At 45.5% G+C, this 22,747-nt stretch overlaps 1 protein-coding gene across 2 annotated transcripts in view; it reads left to right on the top strand.

The window, feature by feature from the left end:
• The first annotated feature begins 852 nt into the window (after positions 1-852).
• The window catches only part of LOC116430459 (dexamethasone-induced Ras-related protein 1), a 73,105-nt gene continuing 51,210 nt past the window's right edge, over positions 853-22,747 (top strand). The window contains exon 1 of one of the 2 annotated variants that reach the window (XM_031984633.2): positions 853-1,747. The gene's annotated coding sequence lies outside the window, so the exon portion shown is untranslated. Of the gene's footprint in view, positions 1,748-21,408; positions 22,353-22,747 lie in introns of those variants that run through there. The other variant, XM_031984634.2, reaches the window with a different exon arrangement.

Genomic DNA, 22,747 nt, shown 5'->3' with positions numbered 1-22,747 from the left:
GAGAAACATCACTGTTAGACAGTGTACCGTGCAGCAGCATCACGTCTACGAAATTCCGGTACAGACGTAAACAGACCACGTCTGGCTTTTTACGAGCCAGCAAAATGTTCGAACGCGGCGTCAAAGTTTTATGCCAACTCAAGGCATCCATCAACGCCAACGCTCTGCTACGTCATGAATATGATAGGGCAGGGAAGTGTGCTACTGTCAGATGGTTCCACAAATAATGTCATTTATGGATGCTAGCTTTCGGTAGTAAATATCGATTCTTATATCCATTTATACCCGGCCACAAATAATCATTTTCCACAAGCACTTCTCGTCACTAATTTCTTATCCTTCTTCCAAAGCGAACACCGTGGTAACCACGCAAAGCTAGTTAAACTAAAGTACTTTATATTCTTCCACAAACAACAATGTCTATACCTACATCCAAACAGAGAAATCACAATCCATTCCAACTCTCGCCAAATCGTACTTCCGAATTCAATTTCCCCATTCTCCGGACGGGCATAATATCAACATTCAGCGTTCGCCTGGAACTGTTAGAACTGGCCTGTGTATTTCCATTTCAGAGCAAATTCGGGGACCAGCATCCCGGTAGCTAAGCCCAGAACGCGAGTGCTAGCGTTGAGGTCCGGGCCTCGGGAACGAAACCGTGATACGGCGCCTAGGAGAATCATTTGCACAGATGAAACGCGAGCCCGCGGAACGGTCGTGCATTTCCGCCCATCAAATATGTAGCAGTCGGTGTGGCGGCAGCTTAAACCTGCAGGGGCCACGGTGCATGCACCTGGCGGTGGCGCGCAGGATCGCAGGGCCGCCTGCGACGGTCCGCGCTTCCTTGTGTAACGTATGTGCCGTGGCGTTATTTCAACATCGCGCCGTAGCTAGGTGCACGGAGAAGGGACGGCGTCCGATCGGGAACGGCGAGGAGAACGAGGAGCTGCAGGGAGCAACGAGAGAAGCCTACTCAGTGGGATGGGTGGCGGAGCAACAGGAAAGGGGGTGGCCAGAGTAAGACGAGGAACTTGGCCGAGATAGAGCGTGAAAGACGGAAAGCTACCCTCGCGAGCAGTCAGCAGAGAAGGAGAGATTCTTTGGAATAGACGCGGCGTGATAGATAACGCGACTCGGGGTGCAAATGAAAATGGAGAAAAGGGTGGCGTGAAGATCCGAGACATGGTGAGGAACAGGTGACACCCGCGGAAAAGGGTTAAACGAGTAAAACGTTAGCATCGTGTCGGGTTGTGGCGACCTGGAGAGGGGAGAGGAAGCGGAGCGGGAGAGAGAGTAGAGGGACCTCCGCGATACGGACCACCCCTCGGCGGTTCGCCAGTGGTTCAGTCAGCGCTTCGCACCGGCGTCGCTCCTCCGCTCTCCACGGCGATTCGTCTTGGCGAGCCTCGTGCGGATAATCGCGTGGCCGATGTCGCGAGATCAATGAGCGAGCGTGCGGGCCGCGAGAACGGGCTGGTCACTGCGATATCGACGCTCGACGTGTACCCGTGCCGGATAAAGTGCTACCCCCGAACAGCCCAGCCAGTAAACACGGTACTCGGTGTCGTCTAGTCGCCCGTGCCCGGTGGTGTTTTCGGGCAAGTGACTAATCGAGCTGCGAGAACGGACCCGTCGGACCGCGAGAGGCAACGAGGACCTGAACGGGTCCTTGCGGCCAGGAGCGGTGCATGTCTCAGACCCTGCCTCCTAGCTTTTCGTCTTGCGAAGCTCTGCCTACGTCCCTGAGGTGAGTACTGTTCCGCGGAATCGCCGAGCCTCTCGCGGCGGGCCGAATATTCGACAGTGAAAGTCGTCGGGAGGATTAATTCCGCCACTTTCCGTGGTTCCTCGAGATTGGAATGTCCGAAAAGATGATCGTGGAGGTTTCATCTGGAGAGTCTCAACGAGTCGTCTTCCGTTGACAGGAAATTCAGGGCGAAATTTCGAACTGTCGACGCTTGTAGGGCGCTTGAAGCAAGTAGAGGATCAATTACGGTTATACCCGACCACAGCATCTTCTAATGTAACTCGATGAAGTATTTCAAGTCGGAACATTCGCCTTGATTCGACTTCAACGAATTTTCCAGCGTTTTCTGCCCTCGCATTCGTACTCGCGGTGGACACGATTTTCCTACGGTAGTCGGAGCGTTATTCAACTCCGTATCCCGACTTCCTGGCCATCCATCGATCGCGCGTTCCTTTGCAATCTGATCCCGCCCGATCGTTATAGGACCGATGAACATCCGATCGCGTGTGCTGGCAGTCGCCGGATCAAGATACGACAGGGGATTTGCGTTACAGAGTTGATCGTTCGCTTCCACGGCGAACTCCCGTGGATATCCACTTTGCTTCGATCCGTGGCTCGCGAAGAATGGAATCGTGCGCCGTCCCGTTCGTCGAAACGAAAGTGGAGTACGGAGTTCTGTCTGTCGGTTCGAATTGTCGCGGACAGTTTCAAAGGCGCTGGTTCAGGCCGCTCGGAAGCCTCTCGACCCGAAACGCACTATTAATGTCGCGTACGTCCGCGGTGAATCGCCGCCGCCGAGGAGCCCGGCTTTCAAACAGACTTTACTCTGTCCAGGCTCATTTGACGGCGATTCACAGCGGCGATTATTCTCGCGTTATACCTCTTATCCCGGCCCGCCAGTATTTTCCGCCATTCACCGGGCACAATGGGGCTAGTTCCACGGCGTCGTAAACCGAAGTTGGACGTCGGCCAAATCGGGAGTACCTGTGACTCTGCACGCGGCTAGAAACAGCTGTTAACCCGACTTGTTGCACCGTCGAACAAACGGAGCCGCGGCGCACGGCAGCCGCGACCTCATACACCGCATCGACTCTTTGTTATTCAACAAGATGCAACGAATCTGCGGCACGTGCGCCGCCTGCAATCTGCATCCTTCCTCCCCTTCGCCCTCGTACGCCGGTTCATTCGGTCGGTTAACGGTGTTTCCCGGTGAATATCTCACGCTGAGGCCGTCTATTTTTGATCGGTCCCTACGCAATCGTCGGAACACAGGTTTTCGCCGCGGCGAAACTCTTTGCTCGTGTGAAAGTTAGAGCGGAAGAAGAGAATGCTGTTCTTCGATGAACTTCTGCTTAGATTCCTTTCTCGCGATGCATGTGCTGGAGAGATGATCGATACCTCAGACGTTGCTTCTGGTTTGATAATGCGAATATGATACGATGAAGTCACTCGAACAGGAGATGTATCAATTATCCAATTCATTCGTCCGTATATTGGCACGTTTCTCTGAATATTTAATGCTAAGGCCATCAATTATTGATCAGCCCGCATTGAAAATGAGAACGCAAGTTTTCCGAGTTGAGAAACTCTTTGAACAAGACTCCCTCCTGTTTTATTTATCGCGGACCGTGGCTCGCCTCGGCTACGAACGAACAATGTTATTAAAGTTACATTTTCCCCGGCATCGCGGGAACAGTGCAACGAAAACGCTTAGAAAGATATTGCTCGGGACTCGTGGTATCTCCATTAGCAAATCAAATCGCGCTTATCGCGAATTCGTTCCTCGGCCCACTCGTCATTAATCTTCTTCCATCATCCCCCGCGTTTTTACGCTCCCCTGTTTCACCGTTAACAATCGCCTTAAGAAGTTCACGCTGCATTTACCCGGGTCCGATTCTCCTCTTCTTCTCCGGGGTTTTTTGTTCCAGTATTCATAATGCCGCGATGGAAAACTCGGTAACCTGTCGGATACACTTCGGTCTCGTTCCTTTTTCCCTTAGAGCCGGGCTTTCGTAATCATCTGTCGATCGTCGGTCGACCGACTGTTTCTCAATCGACGAGCTCCGCCGTTCTTCCGTTGCCCGTTGCTCGCTGCAACCACCGGTTCCGGTAGGATCCGTTCGAGCGAAACACGTAGAACGAATTAAATATCGAACGAGCCTTGGGCCAAGGCTATCCGTTGGAATTCTGAAATATGTAGCACTGTAAAAACCAGCCCTGTGCCTCGACCTTCGAAAGCTAGAGACGCTGTTCAATCTTTAACCCTTCAACGTGCAAATTGTCTACATTTGTATTGCTAACGAGCTTCAAGTCGAGTATTAGACTTTTATTCGATTACCAATGCAAAATCGTTGTCATTCGTCATGACAAACGCTTCTCGTTTATATAACAGAAGTAAATATTCTAGAATTCAAGTAAATTTGACGAGGTTAAGGGTTGAAGGGCTAGAGTTTTATAAGTTCTTCAGCTGTAAACACTAAGGTCATTAGCGACACCTTAAAATCAGGGATTCCAGCTCTCTAAATTGCACACAATGATGATTCTGACATATGCCGATATCAGTGACGTATTATTCACGGAATCAATTTGCTTCAGGTCAATGCAGTTGAAGTAATCCACGAGTAATCAAGTGCCATTAGCTCGACTCGCGGATAACGTAGTATAATTGTGACAATATCAGCATCAGCCAACGCTAATCAACATTCTGATGAGGTAAATCAGATGATATCGTCGGAGATCCATCGAAACGCGCATTCCGAATACGTCTCTGGATCTGCCGGTGCTGTGCGTCTCGAAGATTTCAGCGTTTCCGGGACACGTACGGTTCCTTGCGCATTCCGGCCGCGTTCGGGCGGATTTACGATTGTTCGTCAGGGCGGATACAGGCTGGAAGTATCGCAAACGCGGTACACGTTGCCTGGCGCACTCTCGGTTCAGATATCGACGCGCAACGCACCCTTTTGCACACGAACCGCCGTTGATCAATCCAATCATCATCGCTTTAACTCTGTCTTTGAACTAATCTCTCGACTAGCTTCTACCGTGTATTCCCATTGAAACGGCAACCATTGTTTTTATGTTCGATTGTTCGAAACGTATTAGGTTCCTTTAGCATTTTGTCTCGATCCTTTAGTCTGACAAAAGTTTGGAATGCAAGAATGGAGGAAAACAATAAATCACAGTGGATAGTACACAATTCAATAACGTAGCGCGAGACATAAAATATTGTGTATCCATTGTGTAGTAAAACGAAACAAACTATCGGAACAATTTAATATTTTGTTTCCACATCGAAATGTTACTCGGAAGTCTGACGAATACGTGTTCCGAATTCGATCCGCGGTCTTCCATTCCCGGGGAACAGTGGATCCAGGCCATTGTCTCGGGAACACTTTCCCAGGGAAATGCTAGGGACCGGTAGGAATTCCGAAACAGCCGTCGGACGTTAAACGGAATAAGGGCTATAACCTGGACCCATCAAATTCCCTGTTCTCGTTCCACTTCATTGATTAGGTGGACGTCGAAAAAGCTGATTGGCCGACCTCCCATCAGCGCCGCCGAACGCGGGAACCTGTACAGTTTCGACGAAGAAGTCATTTAATATCTGCATCTTCCCTTAATCCGGATGGAACCGGTTACGACGGATCGTTAATGGAAGATGCGGCGCCGCAGTAACTGCTTTTATATAGTTCGGTGCCCAGATCTCTAATGTATCAGACGTATTCTGCGCGAGCGATGCGCTCCGTTAGTAAGTCAAACTATTTCGAATCGCTTCCTTATCGTCTGCCGTCCATTTACGAAAGGACAGTAAACCGCTGCCGAGTTTAAGCGAGGAGGAATCAGAAAAATCTCTCCCGACGCACCTGATTTGCATTCGTTCGCCGCGAACATTTTATAGCTGTCGGGCATAAAATTCCTCGTTAAGGTAGAACAAGGTTGCCGAACATGAAACGAAGAAAGAAGATTAATAGATTTTGTACTCGCAACAAACTGGAGGAAAGTGGGTTACGGAACTATGAAGTTTGAGAAACACGATAAGTATCTTCTTCCGGCAAATAGGATTATTTGCCGCGGGTATCAGCGAGCCTCTCGAATGCATTCGATGGTTCGCGGTCTCCGTGTGCCGTGCGAGCGTTCGAGATGCTCGAAGTTGCAATCAAGCTGAATGGACCCCGGGTAAAGTGGGAAAACGTTTAGTAACTCGCGCGAAAGGTGAGTGGCCGAAGTTTCCCGTGGAACCGAAACTTTGTCGGGTACCGTGTTCGCATCTTATCAAATTTTCGCTGCTCCTGTTATAGCGGGTAGCTTCGCGAGGAACCCCCAGTTATTGCGGAACGAAGTTTCCGCGGAAGATCGCAAACGTGACGGAACTGAATCCCCGTCCGACTTCGAGAACAATAATTATTCACGCTTCCGGATTCTGATCAGAATTCCGGCCACTATTTTTCTTGCATTGCAACGCGGAATTCCGTATTTCGAAGTTCTTGCTTCATCCTTTCGTACTGCATTTCCCGCCAAGTTTCGTATCGATAATTCATTTCAACCTTGTTCCATGTGAAAAGACAGCTTCGAATACGATAGTATCTCCTTTTGATACTCGAACAGGGTTCAAACGGTGTTTCTTGGGAGATATCGAAACTATTTATGCCAGAGTTTCTACTGTGTTGAAATAAATGATAGAATATATAACGTTTCTACGTCGAAAATAGAATAGAACCTCTCAACGCAGCTAAGACTCAACTCGATAAACGAATTTCCATCGCGATCGTGCTAATTCTACTCTCCGAACCTGGTTATTTACTCGTTTCATAAATACCGGCGAACGCGGCGCGATCGATGGGTGAATGAATCAGTAGGACGATTCAATTATCCGAAGCATCCGCGCTCGAATTCGCGGTGTCGGGGGCTGCGTAATGAATGACAGAAGTTGGAGCGCGTCAAAATGGCTGCCGCAGGAAGTCGCGTCTCCTCCAAGGAATAAATGTCACGGGCCATTGAATTATTGTCATTCGAACCGCGAGTTCACGCTGTCGATGTATCGTCACGATTGAAGCCGTGCACAAAGCGGTGCGCCGCCGCGCCGAAGCAGAGGCCGCTGCTCGATGTACCGCGAGAAATTCGATGCCGCGATCTACTGGTACGGAAATCCATGCTCTTTCATCACGGGGAAATTTCTTTGGACCGTGTCGGATCTCTCCGCGGGGAATGCCATTCGAGATCGTCTCGACGCGGAAGATACGCTACTACGAATGAGTAGCCAGCGACGTTGATGCAAACCGAACCGAATCGAGCGTGGATCTGGAAGGCTGGAGCTGTTCTGCTAATCAAATCGGTTCACTTGTTCCTCAAGCATTGATTTAATGCCTACGCCATTGTGACATTGTAAATTAACAAATTTGCGATCCGCTTCTGATTCGGCACTTTTTCGTGAGTGATTCTCAGTGGAAAAGAATTTGTGCTTCTAGAAATATTGTAATATCAAGAATAGAAACGTTGCCAATGGAAATGTCAGAAATGGAGATGTCGAAAGTAGAAATATTGGAAATAGAAGTATTGGAAATAGAAATATTGGAAGTATAAATATCGGAAACAGAAATGGAAAGACCCGGAAAGGAAATATTCGAAATAGAAACACTATAACGTTCAGTACAGAAATTGATTAATTGCGGAAGTTGAAGCTCTCGAAACTGAAATCATTAGATCAGCACATCGAATGTAGGTGTTTGTAACTTCACTAATGGCAGCGATGACAGATTACACCTGGATACACCTTCCCTGTTCCGTTCATTAATAACTGCGCCCGCCGTTGTCACCAGAGCCCGCCTCTATTATCGACGCACGGAGGGACCGTATTAAAAACCTGCCTCCCGATTAATTGAGTTTAATTATCGGAATCGATTTTCCGGAGCGTGACCGGTAAAACACGATGCAGCGTTTCATCGTCATTAGCGGCGATCATCAAACTGGTCGTTCACAGAACTTCCAACCACTAATTATCGAATCGTTTCCGTGCCTACGTCGTTTTATTGTTACGCGGAATCTTGTGCTACGTCCACACACCGAGAGATCGATATTCCCTCTGTATTTACGACTGTGCTCCATAGATTTAAACGATCTGCGAGCTTGGAAATAACGTCTACCCGACCGACAATGGATTATTATCGAAGAAAAACAAGATATTTCTGTATATTCATAAATACGAGACGATTTCAATCGTTCGGAAACATCGACTATCGATTCGAATCGTTCTCTTCCATGTTCCCAGCCTCTTTCGAACACATTCGCAAGCCCGTAGACGGGGCGAGATGTGCGGTGGATGTGGTTGTTTAATTGCAATCGCCAATCAATCGGAACAATTACGGGCTTAATCACCAAAACCTGTTCCCCCGTTAGAAGCCGGCCGCTTGTCCGCCGATTAGTCTTCCTCTTTAACGGGAGCTCTTTTAAAATTCCCTTTAGCCGCGTCCATGTTTACTGTTCAAGAGCCATCGAAGCATATACAAAATGTTCCAAACTCGACGATCGTTCCTCCGTTAACTGAATGATCTCTTAAAAATCTGAAGTTCCACGCTGCCAAGCTTCGGAAGACAGCAAAGTCGCTTTGCGCCGAGGATCGCGACGTTTGAACGTTGATATTTCTTCGAGTGTATCGTTCTTTAATTACAGAGAGGCTGGCTTGTAGCTCGCTCGCAAGAACTAAATGGCGTGCTTCGTTTCTTACGGGTCGGGACCGGTGAAACGTAGGCGGGCACCGTATCTGCTTTTTCCTTGATTCTCTCGGAACGTTAATGGTTCGACGGGATCAATAGAGCCGGAATTCGAACGAGTACTCGGTGGGGAAAGACGTCGAAAGAGCTTCGAGGAACGTGCCACATGTTCGACGGCCGAGCTATTGCCACTTGTGAAAACGTTCACCATCTTAAAGTGCTCGCTTGTGTGATGTGTTCATTGGTAAATCACGCGTGTTTACCCAGATGTAGATTCGCGGAAATTAATTTACCGAAATTGGAATTCGAGAAAAATCTGGCTCTTCGAGGAGCAGTGAAAGTAGCTTTTAATTCTTTACGAAAATAACGAGGACACATGTTTCTAAACGTTGAAGTTTTCCATTTGAACACTAAGACCACGGGTTAAAATTGCCTAGTCCATTTTCTTCTCGCAATTATTGAAAAGACAGCAGCTTCTCCGAGAAATTACTAAAAATATTCATTCAACGATCAGCAAACCGAATTGCAAATCAACTGAAGTCTCAATTGATGCACCATTGTAGTCTCTGTAGAAAAATTTCAAATAATACGAATAATTCGGGGACCTGTACGACGAACCACAGCTTCCACGAGCGAGTAAACAAACACGCGTGCTCTCCGGGTACGTTAAATATTCGCCGGCACTCCTCGAAAGGAACCTTTTAATTAAGCCAGCCACTCATTGAATAAACCACGTACAAAATTCCTCGACAGGCTCACGTGACCAGGCTGCTGAACAAAAAACTCCATCCATTAATTAGCTCGACTCACAGAGGAACGCGAAATTCACCGTTGCGAACTCAACCGCGCGAGAAAACGTTTGCGCGGGGCTGTGTTGGCTTGGGACTGCCTCCTTAAACACTGGAGTTTCTACGATCGGAGGGATACAGGAACTGGCAAACACTTTGGCCCACAGGTCTCAAGTTTGTCGAATCGAATCCGTCGAGATCGTGTAGAATGAATCGCCTAAATTTGATTGTGTCAATTAACCCTTTGCACTCGAGAAGTGATTCTGTCACCATTCAATTCGCTATAGTAAAATTATAATATTTAAATAAAATGGCTTCGTTTCTACTCGTATTTCCGCAAATTTCGAAGAATCTTAGAAACGTAATCTTCTAAGAATCGTAGAATTTAATCTCAGAGAAGTAAATTTGCTGGATTTATTCCCTTGCCAAGCTGTAAGTGAATCAAACGCGAATGTTATTATCAAATATGAAATTCTATCCCGTCATTACTGAATATTTGACCGCTTTTATTCCACACACATTCCAGTAAGTGCTGAAGCAAAGAAAGCAACCACCGGGGCGGCGTTTTTCTTTCGTGTGAATCGCTGTAACGCACCCCTCCGATTTAAGTAACAATTCCTGAAGCCGGTTGACCTATTAGACCGCCGGAGAAGGCGGGCGAGCGAACGTGGTAAATGAATTGAATAGACTCTTCCGCCGTTGAGAGAAGCTTTCACCGGAAGCGAGGTCTTCGCGCAGGCTTTCCTCGAATCAATGCGAATTTTCTTTTATATTCAGGCGGGATCAGGTGCGCCCACTTATTGCCAATTACCAATCAACGCGCGTTTTAGCTACCCCTTAGAAATCTACCGATTCGCCGCACTGAGTGTGCATTCCGATTTTAGCAACGCTTTACGAAACTGCGGAACCGGTGGAAAAGTCTCAGCAATTCCAAGAATCTTCAGCTTCGGCGTTAACCTTTTGCAACTCGAAAGCTTTTCCCTAGAAATATTCAACATTCTCCGATGAGGCATAGACGTTTATTGAAACTATTTTCATGACAATTCATACAAACCGAAGAACAAAACAATTTTATTTGAATATTCAACATAATCGCATATTACAGAGTTCAATATCAAATATGAAAGTGTAGAATCTTACTGTAGCAAATGACAATGAAGAATCACCTCTCAAGTGAAGCACTGCGAGGGGTTAAAAATCCTATTGATAACGATAACGACCGAACTGAGTAAACCTGTTTCGAAGAAGATGCCCGAAACGACGACAACAAACAGGATTCTAAGTGAATCCTCTTAAAAATTTAAGCCTGCCGCTTGTCGGCCATGCTGCAAGCCAGAGTCACGAGTTCAACCGCTTCGAAACTTCCGCGATGAAATCTGGCCCATGCAGTTGGCACACCATCGGGCCATCGGTAAATACTTGGCACAAATTTTCAGACCGTGCCAGCCACAACTACTTTCCAATTTCGTTGAACCCAACTCCTCGCCGAACTTCGTGTTCCGAAGTCGTGTCGTCAAGTGCGGCGAGCAGGTATCGCCGTTACCCGGTGCACGGACACCAGTCAAGGTGAACGCAGGTTACCGGAGCTGGAGCCTTCGGGATGCACCGGTGTAATTCATTTCCCGCGACAACTTCGTTTCCCAGAGTGGTCTCGCGTCTCGTGTACCCGTGGGATTCATCGGTCATTCGGCGGGGAACTCGCGTTCGGGCGAATTTCGGCGAGTCTCGCGCGAGCTGCGGATCAATTCGTCGAAGTTCGGGACGCGGGGACCAATAATCGCCGATCTCTTCGAAGGAATTTACGATCCTATCCATTTCCGGGGAGCTCCGATGGATATTCTCGGCTGTATTTCACGACCTGGAAGCTACAATCGTTACAACTTCGCGGGAACCGAGGCCACCGTTTCGATTCGAACGCGACCCAGCGTGGTAAATCATTTTGGAAGTTTTCCATCGATTTTCGGATGAACTTTCAACTATCAATCCTCCGCGTTCGCATCTCTTCCGAGAAGTCAACGGGCGATTGCATAGATGTTGACTGTAATTCGGAGACTGAGATTGTTTAAATCATTTACCTCTGGACATGCTCGTTTCTGGCTGATCATATTTAAATCACTGTTCCTGATCTAAGAAAATACTCGCTGTAAAGTCCTCGGGAAAATAAGTCAAGATAAAATTCCCTTGACGAAGTGGAGCGGTTCCGCGACTGCGAGTGACAAGGGTAGTCGTGGTTACTGAAAGGTTGACAGGATTTTTTACGTCAGAATAAAAGTAAAAATTCCCCTGCTCTGATAAGGATGTTCATTTCATCGGACCTTGCATTTTGATCGCACTGTATTTGCGTAGTATATCATTTTCACGTTGTTAGGTTCACCAGGGTGTATTCGGGGTATGTTTAACTTCATTATCCAGTTAAATTTAAAACTCTAAAAACGATACTGATTCTTCCGTCAATTATTTATTCACCTCTTTCGACGAACGCGTACTTCTTGTTCATTTCGCTTCAGTTTCCTATTTCAATATATTTTAACAGAATTTACCTTGCGTCCGACGTTTACGCTGATTGCTTGACTTCATTGCGCCCCCCAGAGATTTCTAAAACTGAATTCCACCGTTTAAAAATCGCGAAACACGCTAACGCAGCGTCAAAGTGAATGATTGAGTCAATACCGTGCGAAATAAAACGCACAAAAGGGCCTCGGCCCGTCGAGCGGCGATCGATCCGATGCTCTCGCCGGGTACTTCGAAAGAAATATGAAAATTTCTGTTTAATTAGCGAGAGGGGAAGTTAAACGACTTCCCCGGGGTTTACAGGCCATTACACTGCGCTTACCGTTAAATATACGCGCCGATCGATCACACGTTTTATTTATAGGGGAACTTTTCTATCGTGCAACTGGTGTTCGAGGAACTGGCAACCGCTATCGGGTCAACAGACTTGGGAATGTTACGCGAAAGGAGCCTGATTACATAAATAATAAGTTCGGAGTGCATCCGCGAGACGTTTTGTTGCAAGATTAAACGGAGGGCCTTGGTTTCGCGCGCCCCTCCAACTCGCGGAACGTCGCTCGCGAAAATCCCTTTGAGGGTAAGCTCCTTTGAGAGTTTTACTTGCGATCTACAAAAGAATGCGCGTTAAATGGACTCGTAGTGGCTCGAGTTTGGATATTATCTCTCGAGCGCGTTTTACCGTGTCTCTTAACTCGCCATCGATGAAAATATTAGCTGCAGTCGTTTCGCATAGTAAGTTCACTCTTTTATCGGACAATTTTCAAAACTTACTGTAAAATATCGTTACAGCTTCGATTTAAAGGAGCAAACAACAGGTTGATAGTTCGTCTTAAATCGAAATTTAAAAGGAGAGAATGTTTTTCTAATATAATTTCATTTGATTCGATAGCAATGGCATGAACATAACTTCTAATACCTGTTTGAACGAACATTTTCCGATACCTAATAGCGAGAACACTCATTTCAAACGCCAACGAATAAAGAATTCACAATTTCAAATTACTTTCAGTTTCTCTGTAAGGGAACCACCTGAAATTTTCATTATATGATACGTTCCATTAGTTTCGGATAAGAGTCTTTAGTGTTCTTCAAAAGTTACGAGCGAACGATCGATGAAACGTCCACGGGATCCGCCGAGAAAGTTATTTCGAACGAGAAGCTTTCGCTCCATCATCGGGGGATTAGCATGTTCCCTTAAGATGCTGCTAATTGCAAAACGAGCAACTTGTTTCGAACGGGAGCGTCTTAACAAGGTGTCGGTCGTAGTTCACCGGGGGGACTGATAAAACCAGGTGTAACGCGAGTGATAAAGACCATGATGTTGTAGACGACAGGTTGTTCAATGGCTGAGGACCTGGCCGGACGTGAATGTGGCTAACCCAACATCCGGAGTATCGTGTGCCATGGGCTGCTGCGGGCGACGCGACGGTTAACCCCTTGTGGTCCGTCGTCCTAATGAACTTTACATTAAATTGTTGCCAATGAAACATTGCACCTTCCGCATAAGTACTTGCGTCGCATTAAAATCTAGGGGACACTCGGTTTAATATTCGAAAATAAGTAAATAAATGATGAAAATACAACGACGAACCTATGCAATTAATAAGACGAAAACATTGATTCGCTACAGAAGTTTCGGAAGTTACGTCGACGAACATTTCGAAGTTCCATTCGAGTGAAATTTACGTTCGATCTAAAGGAAACTATTAGCTGCATCGTTCTTGTACATTTTTCAACTGTATCGATGTTTCGAAATTCAACACTCCGATTCCCGAACAAAGCGACCTCAAAGCGGAATTTCTTCGCGGGGAAATTTCCCGACGAAAGAAATCTTTGACGCGCGGTCCGATGGAAATTCCGCGGCAACTTCTCTGGACGGCCTGGCAAGCGTGTTCGAGCTTTAACAGAAATTCAACAAAATTTCACTGTATTTCTATTTCGATGCAAAGGGAAAGGAATGAATATTTAAAGGGGAACACGTATCGCGGAAAGGATCAGCCGAGCAAGAGAGCGCGCGCGCGGAAACAAGAGAAAACGGGAAGAACGCGGATTTATGACAGCTTATCTTTTTCCCAGCAAAAATTCGACGCATCCCACGGCTGAAAATATTGAAATTTTCTGCTGACGGAATTCACACGCCGCGAGAGACTTCCCACGGATGGTTTTTCTTTTTTTTCTTTTTTTTTTGGCGGAGGAGGGGATTTTTTCACGTTTTATATTCCACGGGTATCGAGTTTCTTGTTCAAATGCACCGCTGGCGTTTGAACTGGACATCGATCTCCGGTTTAGAGACCAGGTCTAACGATCGCGGATGCTCGCCGAAGGGAATACACATTTTTCCGCTCATTAAACAAATGGGCGACCAGGTGTGCCCAATTTATTTATCCACGGGTAATGTAATTATCAATATATGGGAACGTTTCGCCTAAACAAGGAACAGTTCGATTCGTCTACCGTTTTCATAAACGAACGGAGGCGTGTTAGATGAATATTTAATAATCCCCAATGACGTATGCTCCATTAATTTATCCTGGCTAGCAATATCGATTCATTAACTGGAAAGGACAGTAAAATCTGTCCACGTTTTCTCGAAGGTAAATGAAAGATATTCCATAGTAACATTTAAACTAGCATGTTATAATCATCTGACATACTTTCAATATTCCTCAAATAAAATACTCATTTGGATCGTGCAATCCTCCAAACCTAAATTTTATATAACCCAGTTAAAATTTCTATTAATAAGACTTCTCATAGAATCTAACCACCCTTTCCAATAAGTGACCAACTCATAAGCTAAATTAATTGAAAATTCGCGAATCCGTCATCCGTAGCACACAAGCATTGATCCAGTTTCCACGGTACGTCGGATCAAAAATATTTTTGCAATGCCCACCTACTGCCACGCGTGCGCAGGATATTCCATAGAAACTTTCCGGCGAAAGGTGCAATATTTAAAATAATCTACTTACAAAGAAGCAGCTGGAACTCTTTAACTTTTATCAAACTTAATCTATATTCTTTTTACTCGGGAGTTATCACCCCGGTGACACGCAATGTCGCCATCAAAAACTTGGTATTTAGCTACTTCAGCAATCTCATTAAGTAACAGGGTAACTAATCAGCTCCACGGAGGAACTCGACTGCGGAAGCGTTGAATATTAACCGCATCGCCCGTAGATTACACCTTGTCTGAATCCCGGGGAAATTTTCGTGCCGCGGCCAACCGGTTCTGCGGAAGAAACGCTAGTTCGCGCAGCTATCCCGAGGGATAATGGTCTCGGACAGCCTAGCGCAGCGGAGTCTGTGACTTCAGTGATATTAGAACGAATGGCTCGGGGCGAAAGGGTTCTGCCTAGGATTAAATAGAGCGTAGTAATCGTCGGTGCTGTAATAATTATATACCCGGCATCGCTCGAGACGGTGCTGCACTCTTCGCAGTCTCACCCCGTGCGATAGAAATCTCGTTTGTTGTCGATGAATTACGGAAAATCACTAATTAATGTCACTCCCACGACTGAGCAACGATGTGATGTTCTCCTTTTGTTTGCTAGTGAATGACGAATCAGAGATAGTCTTTTTATATTTTGGTATTGTTTGAGAATGTATGTGGTGGAGGGTTTCTATATGGAACAACTGAGGTTCGTGACGTTTTGTGGAAAATATATTGAAGATTTATTAAGGAATTTGTGAAACGTATCGAGACGGTGCTGCACTCTTCGCAGTCTCACCTCGTGCGATAGAAATCTCGTTTGTTGTCGATGAATTACGGAAAATCACTAATTAATGTCACTCCCACGACTGAGCAACGATATGATGTTCTCCTCTTGTTTGCTAGTGAATGACGAATCAAAGATATCTTTTTATATTTTGGTATTGTTTGAGAATGTATGTGGTGGAGGGTTTCTATATGGAACAACTGAGGTTCGTGACATTTTGTGGAAAATATATTGAAGATTTATTAAGGAATTTATAAAACGTATCTATAACTGAAAAGTCGTTTTAGAATCTTCAATATCTTAGATTGTCTGAGTGTTTAATAATAAATATTATCTAGTTGATTTTTAGTGAAATTAAAGATGAATTTTGACAAGGGTTAGTTAGTGGTTCGCTGATATTTTGAATTATTAATTAATGCTTGTGTCTGTGTTGTATTACGAAGTTAATGAACGCTGTCCTGGAAAATGAAATGTAGGTAGTTGCGTCAGAGGAATTTTAGTTAAGGGTCTGGGGAAACTGGTACATATTACAAAATCATTACATCCGCATTTAGCAGAAACCAATGGAGAATCCGCTTACAGGGATTGCGGTGTGTACCAGTGAATTGTGCGAGAACAATAGTTGGCTATATTGGAAGAAGTTTCTGGTTCATCGCTGACGTCCGAACAACTGGCGTCACCGTACCCGCACTTCGACAAATGTAATTGATTTTCACCTTTGCACCGTGGCTCTATTTACACTAAAAAAAGGGGATACTGTTCACGGATGTCCCCTCTGCGAACCCCTCGCCCGTGGCAAATCAAAAGATCTTTGTTGAAGGGAGAATAGATTCAGTTGAAAAGTTGCGGATCTTCAAAGGGTCGAATGATTACGAGTGACAAACGATCCTTCCTTCGGGAAGTCGGGAACTTTTGTGCTTCACAATTTTGCAGCTCCCAGCTTCCGAGCCTCGCGACCTCAAGGGTGAGGGATTCAAAGCCCGGCAGATTCAGACGCCAGAAACTTAAATGACAGAAGTTTTAAGGCGTCCCGAGATTCAAAATTCTCGGACCAAGGGTCACGTTTCACTCCAGCGTTCCGGAAATCGAAATTTCGAACATTGCCGTGTTCGGAGTTCGTAAAAATCAAGAATTCAACGATTCGAAACTTTAAACGTTCAGTAACCACGATTCAAAGATTCACCAGTGAACACATTGAAAATTCCAATGTTCAAAATTTAAATTCAAGACGAGGATTTCAAAGATTCAATGCATCAAGCATTCAAGTACTAATAAATTAGAAACATACAAAATTCTAGAGCTTCAATTTTAACTAATGCAAAGACGACAAGGTGGAAAATATTCCAAACTACAAGCTAAATAATTCAAACAGTACGCAACCAGAAATCCATTTTGCGACTTAACGATCCGTAAACTCGATGGTAAATACCACGGTTGTAATCCGAAATTTTTAATTAAAATTACCGGATGTTTAAACATCGAATCGGAGCTTAAACAAGTTTGTGAAGGGCTAATAGGCCCGGGGACCGTGTAGAACAAGCGGAACAAGGAAAATCCTCTCCCGGTTATCGAATATATCGACGCGACCGAGCGCAGAATCACCGATACCATTATAATCCGATTGTCGATGTTATGGACATCGACGGCGAATGGTATCCTGCCGGCTCCGCCGATGTACCGGCTCCGGCGCGTTAACGCAAGAACAATTTTTCCAACACACCGGCGTGTCGACAACCCGCGCGTTTCATTCGACCGTGACACACGCGGAATCGATATCACCGATAGCTCTTATTTATCATTCGTTTTCCTTCGCTGTCGACTTTTGACGTATCGTGACGCCGGCCCGATCAAATTAGAACAAGGCAGATACGTGTCTTCCTTCGGATATCGACTGATTTCCCATTTTTCCGATCGCGGACGCGCGTTGCATTTTTCATCCCCTGCGAGAATATTTTTGCATTTTTATGCGGCGTATTGTTCCAAAAAAATGGAGACTCGTCGGTTCCATACTAAATATCTGTTACGATGGGAAACTGATTGTAACACTGCATTTTTCAATAATGTTGAACGCGTTGAAGTTTTGGAATTGGGTACCTTCGCAACGTGGAAGCGTTCGGTGTTAAGCCAAAAATATCGTTAACGAGTTGCCCGGCCAGCGGCATTTTCTGGATCGAACAGAAGTTATTATCTCCCGACAGACGGTAACGAGAACGTATCAACAATTACGAAACTATCGCGAGCTCTCTGACGAATTTTCTTCGAAATGAAAATATACGAGGAGCCTCGCGAGCACGTCGTAATTTTGAAAGCTGCGGCCCGCCCCGAGCACGCGCGCCCGCGTACGCCCTTATTCCCCGCGGGAAAGAGAACTTTTCTGTTGGGGAAAATGCATTCTACTTTTCACCATTTATCGCTACCCTTCACGTATTCTTCTTCATACGAGCGCAGCGAGGAGAAAGAAGGTTTTCCGTAAATAACTGAGCAAAGTGTACGACATCGTTTCACGCTCCACGGGATCGTTCGTTTGTAGAAAAGAAAATGACAGGTTGAAGACCTCGCTAGTTACTTTAAAATCATCCTAGTTAACCAGTTTTGGTACTGTAGAATAAATTGAGTTAGTAAGATAAGCGTATTTCCGAAAGATTCCAGAGATTCGCCGAAATTTCATGTAACGAAGTACAGCAAATATCATTCGTGTCTTGACACTTACAAGCGAATGGAGGCTAATGAATGAAGTTTCGAGGATTATCAATATTCCACAGTGAAAAGTAACATTCTTTATCAAAGCGAAAGAGACATCGCGATGAAAATGAATCGAGGTCCGTTGCATCGATTAAATGTAACGTACAATGCTGAATATTTTAGAAATGGCGCGGAAGTCGATTAATTTCGAACTTCCTGAAAGAACGGTCTCAATCGATGCGATCTTGGATTAGCCGTGACCGTGTAAAAAGACAAATAGGAATCTGAATATCGTAGCAAATGAAATATTCACGGTTCCGCCGTTGATTAACGGAATGAGCCGCTCCGCGAGCGGGGCGTTGTATACTAATTCGTGCCTCTTCGTTAATATTGTCCTGGCAAGTGGAAATAATGGACAAAACCACGCCGCGTAGACAACGACCTGCTCTCACGTTGAAGACGGAAAAAAGAACGTAAATGGTTCTCTGCAACGGCGCGACGGTGCACACAACGCGGGGACGTCTGTGTGTTCCCCGCTTTTCCATTTCTCAACTCTGCATATCAATGCACCTTTGCGCACGGGGAAAAATGGCGTATGCGAAAGTACCTTTTCGACTAATGAGCCATTTAGCTAACGAAGAGAACCGAGTCCTTTGCATTTTGCACGAGACCGAATGCACGTGGTTCTTGGATTGTTGGCTTTTATTGGAACAAACATTTCCCTGCACGTCAATCTATAAAAATTGTGACTCGCCATTGTGTGCTATTACTGTAGAATTCTTATTATTCATTGTTCTCAATTGTTTTTCGACTGTTTTACACGGTGACTTAAAGTTCTTTCGTTCTCCTTTTCGCCATAAATCGTTTCGTGTCCATTGTGATAAACTAAATGTGTTAAATACAATATAGATCTTTGAGTTTCAATTGAGAAGCAGAGGTGTTAACAATGTTTCACAATATTTTCCTTTATTTTTCCAATAATAAATGTAAAATGAATCGTTGAGTTTAGATCGAGTACCAGAAATATTAACAATGTTCCACGATATTCCCCTTTATTTTTAACATATTAACATCCCTCCGGTGACAGCATTCAAGCAATCCGGATCCACTATCGACTGGAATTATCCCCGAGAACGGCGACCGAACGTAAACGTTCACGGTATAGTCGCAATCCGAGTGGAACTTCGGAGAAGACGGCGCACTTAGCCGAAGATCGCGAAACAATGCTACGATAGAAACGCGCCGCGGAATCGCTGAATGGGAGCTGCCGACATTATGTCCGCGAGAGGGATTACAACGGCGCAATCTTGTCTTTGTCGTCGCGAAATTAATATTACGCAAGCGCGCGTGTGACCGGCGAAATGAAATTACAGCAACAATTAACGCGCATTAATAGCGGCACGCTCTCCGGGCGTGTTCCGCTAGAAACGATGGAAATAGCTGGGAGAACAATTTATGAAAACGTCGATGAGCTGCGAAAGAACCGACCGCCCAACTGTTCGCCGCAGTCAATAATCCGATTGACATTAATGCGCGGACAATATCTTCGTAAATTGCGTTGCGTTCGATTTTCTGCACGGTCCCCGACATGTTATGATAAACAGGCCAAATGCTCGGTCGTTCCAATTCGCGAATTAGTTTCGATGAAGCGTTGCCGACAATCGATTGCCTCGCGTCTAAAGCTGAAACTGGTAAACACAAGAAAAGCGTTTCGTTCTTTCTCTTCGATTACGAAAATTAATTTATAATTCGGTTGTAACCGAATTTCAGTCCCTGTCATAGAAATTCCGTGCATAATCGGCGGGAAGGGTCACAAATTTTTCACATTAACCCCTTGGCGTACTGTTTACTGTCGCTACTAAGCTCGTGTAACAGTTTGCTATCAACAATTTGGAAGAAATCCAACAAAATTGCCAATTGTACTTCAAGCGGAAGTTTCGTTTGAAGATGATACACTGGTAATAGGAAAATAGTTGTTGCTAGAAATCTTCATCGCGAGTCTCACTCGTCATTGCACGGCAAGGGGTTAAAATTCAATTTTCAAAAGGTTCGTGAATTTCGTAATTTTGAATTCTGTTCCTTCGAAGGTCGACAGCGGCCAGTTTTAAGAACAGAAAATCGTCCGTTCAAAGGAACGAGCGAGTGTTGTTCGCCCGTGGAGGTCTAAGAGGGTTAAATATTTAGACACAAAGGATCCGGGGCGTTTAACGCGATCAAAGGAGGCATTTACCTAGCCCGAAAACCGAGAAAGCGGATCTACTGGGGGAAGCCGGGCCGCGTCGAAGCGGCAAGACGCGTCCAACTAACGGGAGAAAACTTCTGCGGGTTAACGGAGTTATAACTCACCTGCGAAAGTTGCGAAGCCAATTTCACAGCGCGCTGAACACTTCCGAAGTGGACAGGGTTTGCTCGTTTTAAGTTAGTGTCAACGAACCCGCAGCATGCAAATTATTTCGTAATACCTCGGCGCGGCTTAATCGACGAGCGCAGACCGATATTTATCGGTAACCTTAGCTCTCTAGCTTGAGTGTTCTAAACATCGACCACCTATCTCTCACAATGACAATCAATTCTCGAGATCGTACCTCGGAAACTCGATAAAAAACAAATTAGCTCCCAGATTGCAAAAGTGTCAATGGTCGATCGAGAATTAACTCACTCACCGTTTGATTTCACACAGTAAAACTATAAAATTTGATATTTAATATTATACTTTATATAATGCATCTGTAATATTGAGAAATATTGAAATAAATTGCTCCTCAATGTACGTACGACTTCTCTTCGAGTTTCACAAAATATTATCTTTATCTCATCGGAAAATGTTCGAATATCAGTGAAGAACTTCCGAGTAAAGGGTTAAATTGAAAACGGAACCTGATGCAAGTGGTACAGCTCCGTATTGTATCAGAATCTGTAAGAGAAGATCTATTTTATCGATCCCAAGGTAATTAATTCGATCGTTCTCATTCTAAAGTTACAAAAGAAGCTCGAAATATGGTAGATCCCTCTAAACATTGGATTACAAGGCTGCACAATGTCCATGAATAAAATAATCGCGCCGCTGAAGAATTCCCGACTTGCCCCGCGACTTAACGAAGATCCCACTCGAGGGATACGTTCGCGATTTAGGTATGAATGCCCGTCGCAAATGGTAATAGCTCGCCTTTGGCGGCGTCACAGTGGGAATTCTGTAGACCGAGTGCCGGCTATGCAAATGCTAACTGCGTCGAGCAGTATGCTCGAGCCGCCGAGCGGCCAACGCTCGTTATCTCTTATCTCAGCCGTGTCCTGCGGACGGATAATCGTGGCCTCGGGATCCTCTTCTCGACGAGTCCTGGACGAGGGACTTAGCAACCACGTAGAGATTCCTTGTGGTCATCCCCTTTACAGTTCGGTTGAAGGAACGATGATTAAAGGTGGCTCGAAGTAGGTGCGCCGGGGCTCGGTCTGCATTTAATCGGACCGTTTCGTATACTTCGCGAGAACTCGAGGAAAGGAAGCGACGCTGGCGAAGCAAGAATCTCTAGACCTCTCAAGCTTGTATAAGAAACGAAATACAGGATGAGCTTACGTGTACAATCTTGCGTTAATATTCCAACATCGACTTCGGTCTTCGCAGTTCGACTGAACAGGCGATCAAAGATGAGATGAAGTACATCGAGACTCGGTTTGCGTTTAATCCAACAGTTTCGAGAACTTCGCGAGTACTCGAATAGCAACTTAAAGAGGAAGCTATACTGCGGAACGAATCTCTAGACTCCTTTCTATAGGAAAAGAGATATAAGATGAGTTTATGAGCAATTCAGCGCTAACATTGTAACTAACGTATTCCACTTTGATCTTCCCAGTTCGACTGAACAGACGATCAAAGATGGGCTGAAATACGCTTGGTTAATCCAACGTTTCGAAAGTTTCGTGAGTGTTTGTAGGCGCAAAGCAACACCGGGGGAACAAGAATCCTCGAACTCTTTAGTCTTTGATACAGAGATAAATGCAAGATAAACCCACGCTCGCGATCTAGTGTTACCTACTTCAGACTCCGCAGGCCAGACGCAAAGGGGGATGCACAAATCGTAGACCAGCTCATGAAAGAATCAAGTTTCTCCTTGAACTCCGCCAGTTGCCGGCGAGCAACTTTTCACTCGGAGTGTTATTCGCATCATCCCCGTTCTCCCCCGTCCACTGAAAATTCAAGGTAAGCTCTTTAATATGCGTGCAAAGCCTCTTCTTCTTCCAAGCGGAGAACACCTGGCAACCGCGGCGTATCGTTGAAACCTCGGAGCAGCGCGTGCCGCGATGGAACGGAAACTTTCCGAACTGTTCCGCCGAAATACGGTGTTCCACGAAAGACCGTAATCTTTAAACTTTATCCTGGGTAAAAATATATTTTCCGCAATGGCGGCGGAACTTCCTCGCGTCGAATATCCTGGGAGAATCGTCTAAGCTCTAAAAACGGCTCTGCCGTTCGCCGAAAGATTTTACGAGTTCGCTGTAGTTTTTTCCGGCGAAACGAGCTGCGCCCGGGATCGTGCGCGGCAGATAACACGAGGGAATTTATTACAATTAGAAGAAACTGCTGGGCGAGTCGTT

Source organism: Nomia melanderi, chromosome 7, assembly GCF_051020985.1.
Source record: "Nomia melanderi isolate GNS246 chromosome 7, iyNomMela1, whole genome shotgun sequence".
Classification (NCBI taxonomy): Eukaryota; Metazoa; Arthropoda; class Insecta; order Hymenoptera; family Halictidae; genus Nomia; species Nomia melanderi.
Note: the sequence above shows the minus strand (reverse complement) of the source record. Positions and strands in the feature narration are given on the sequence as shown.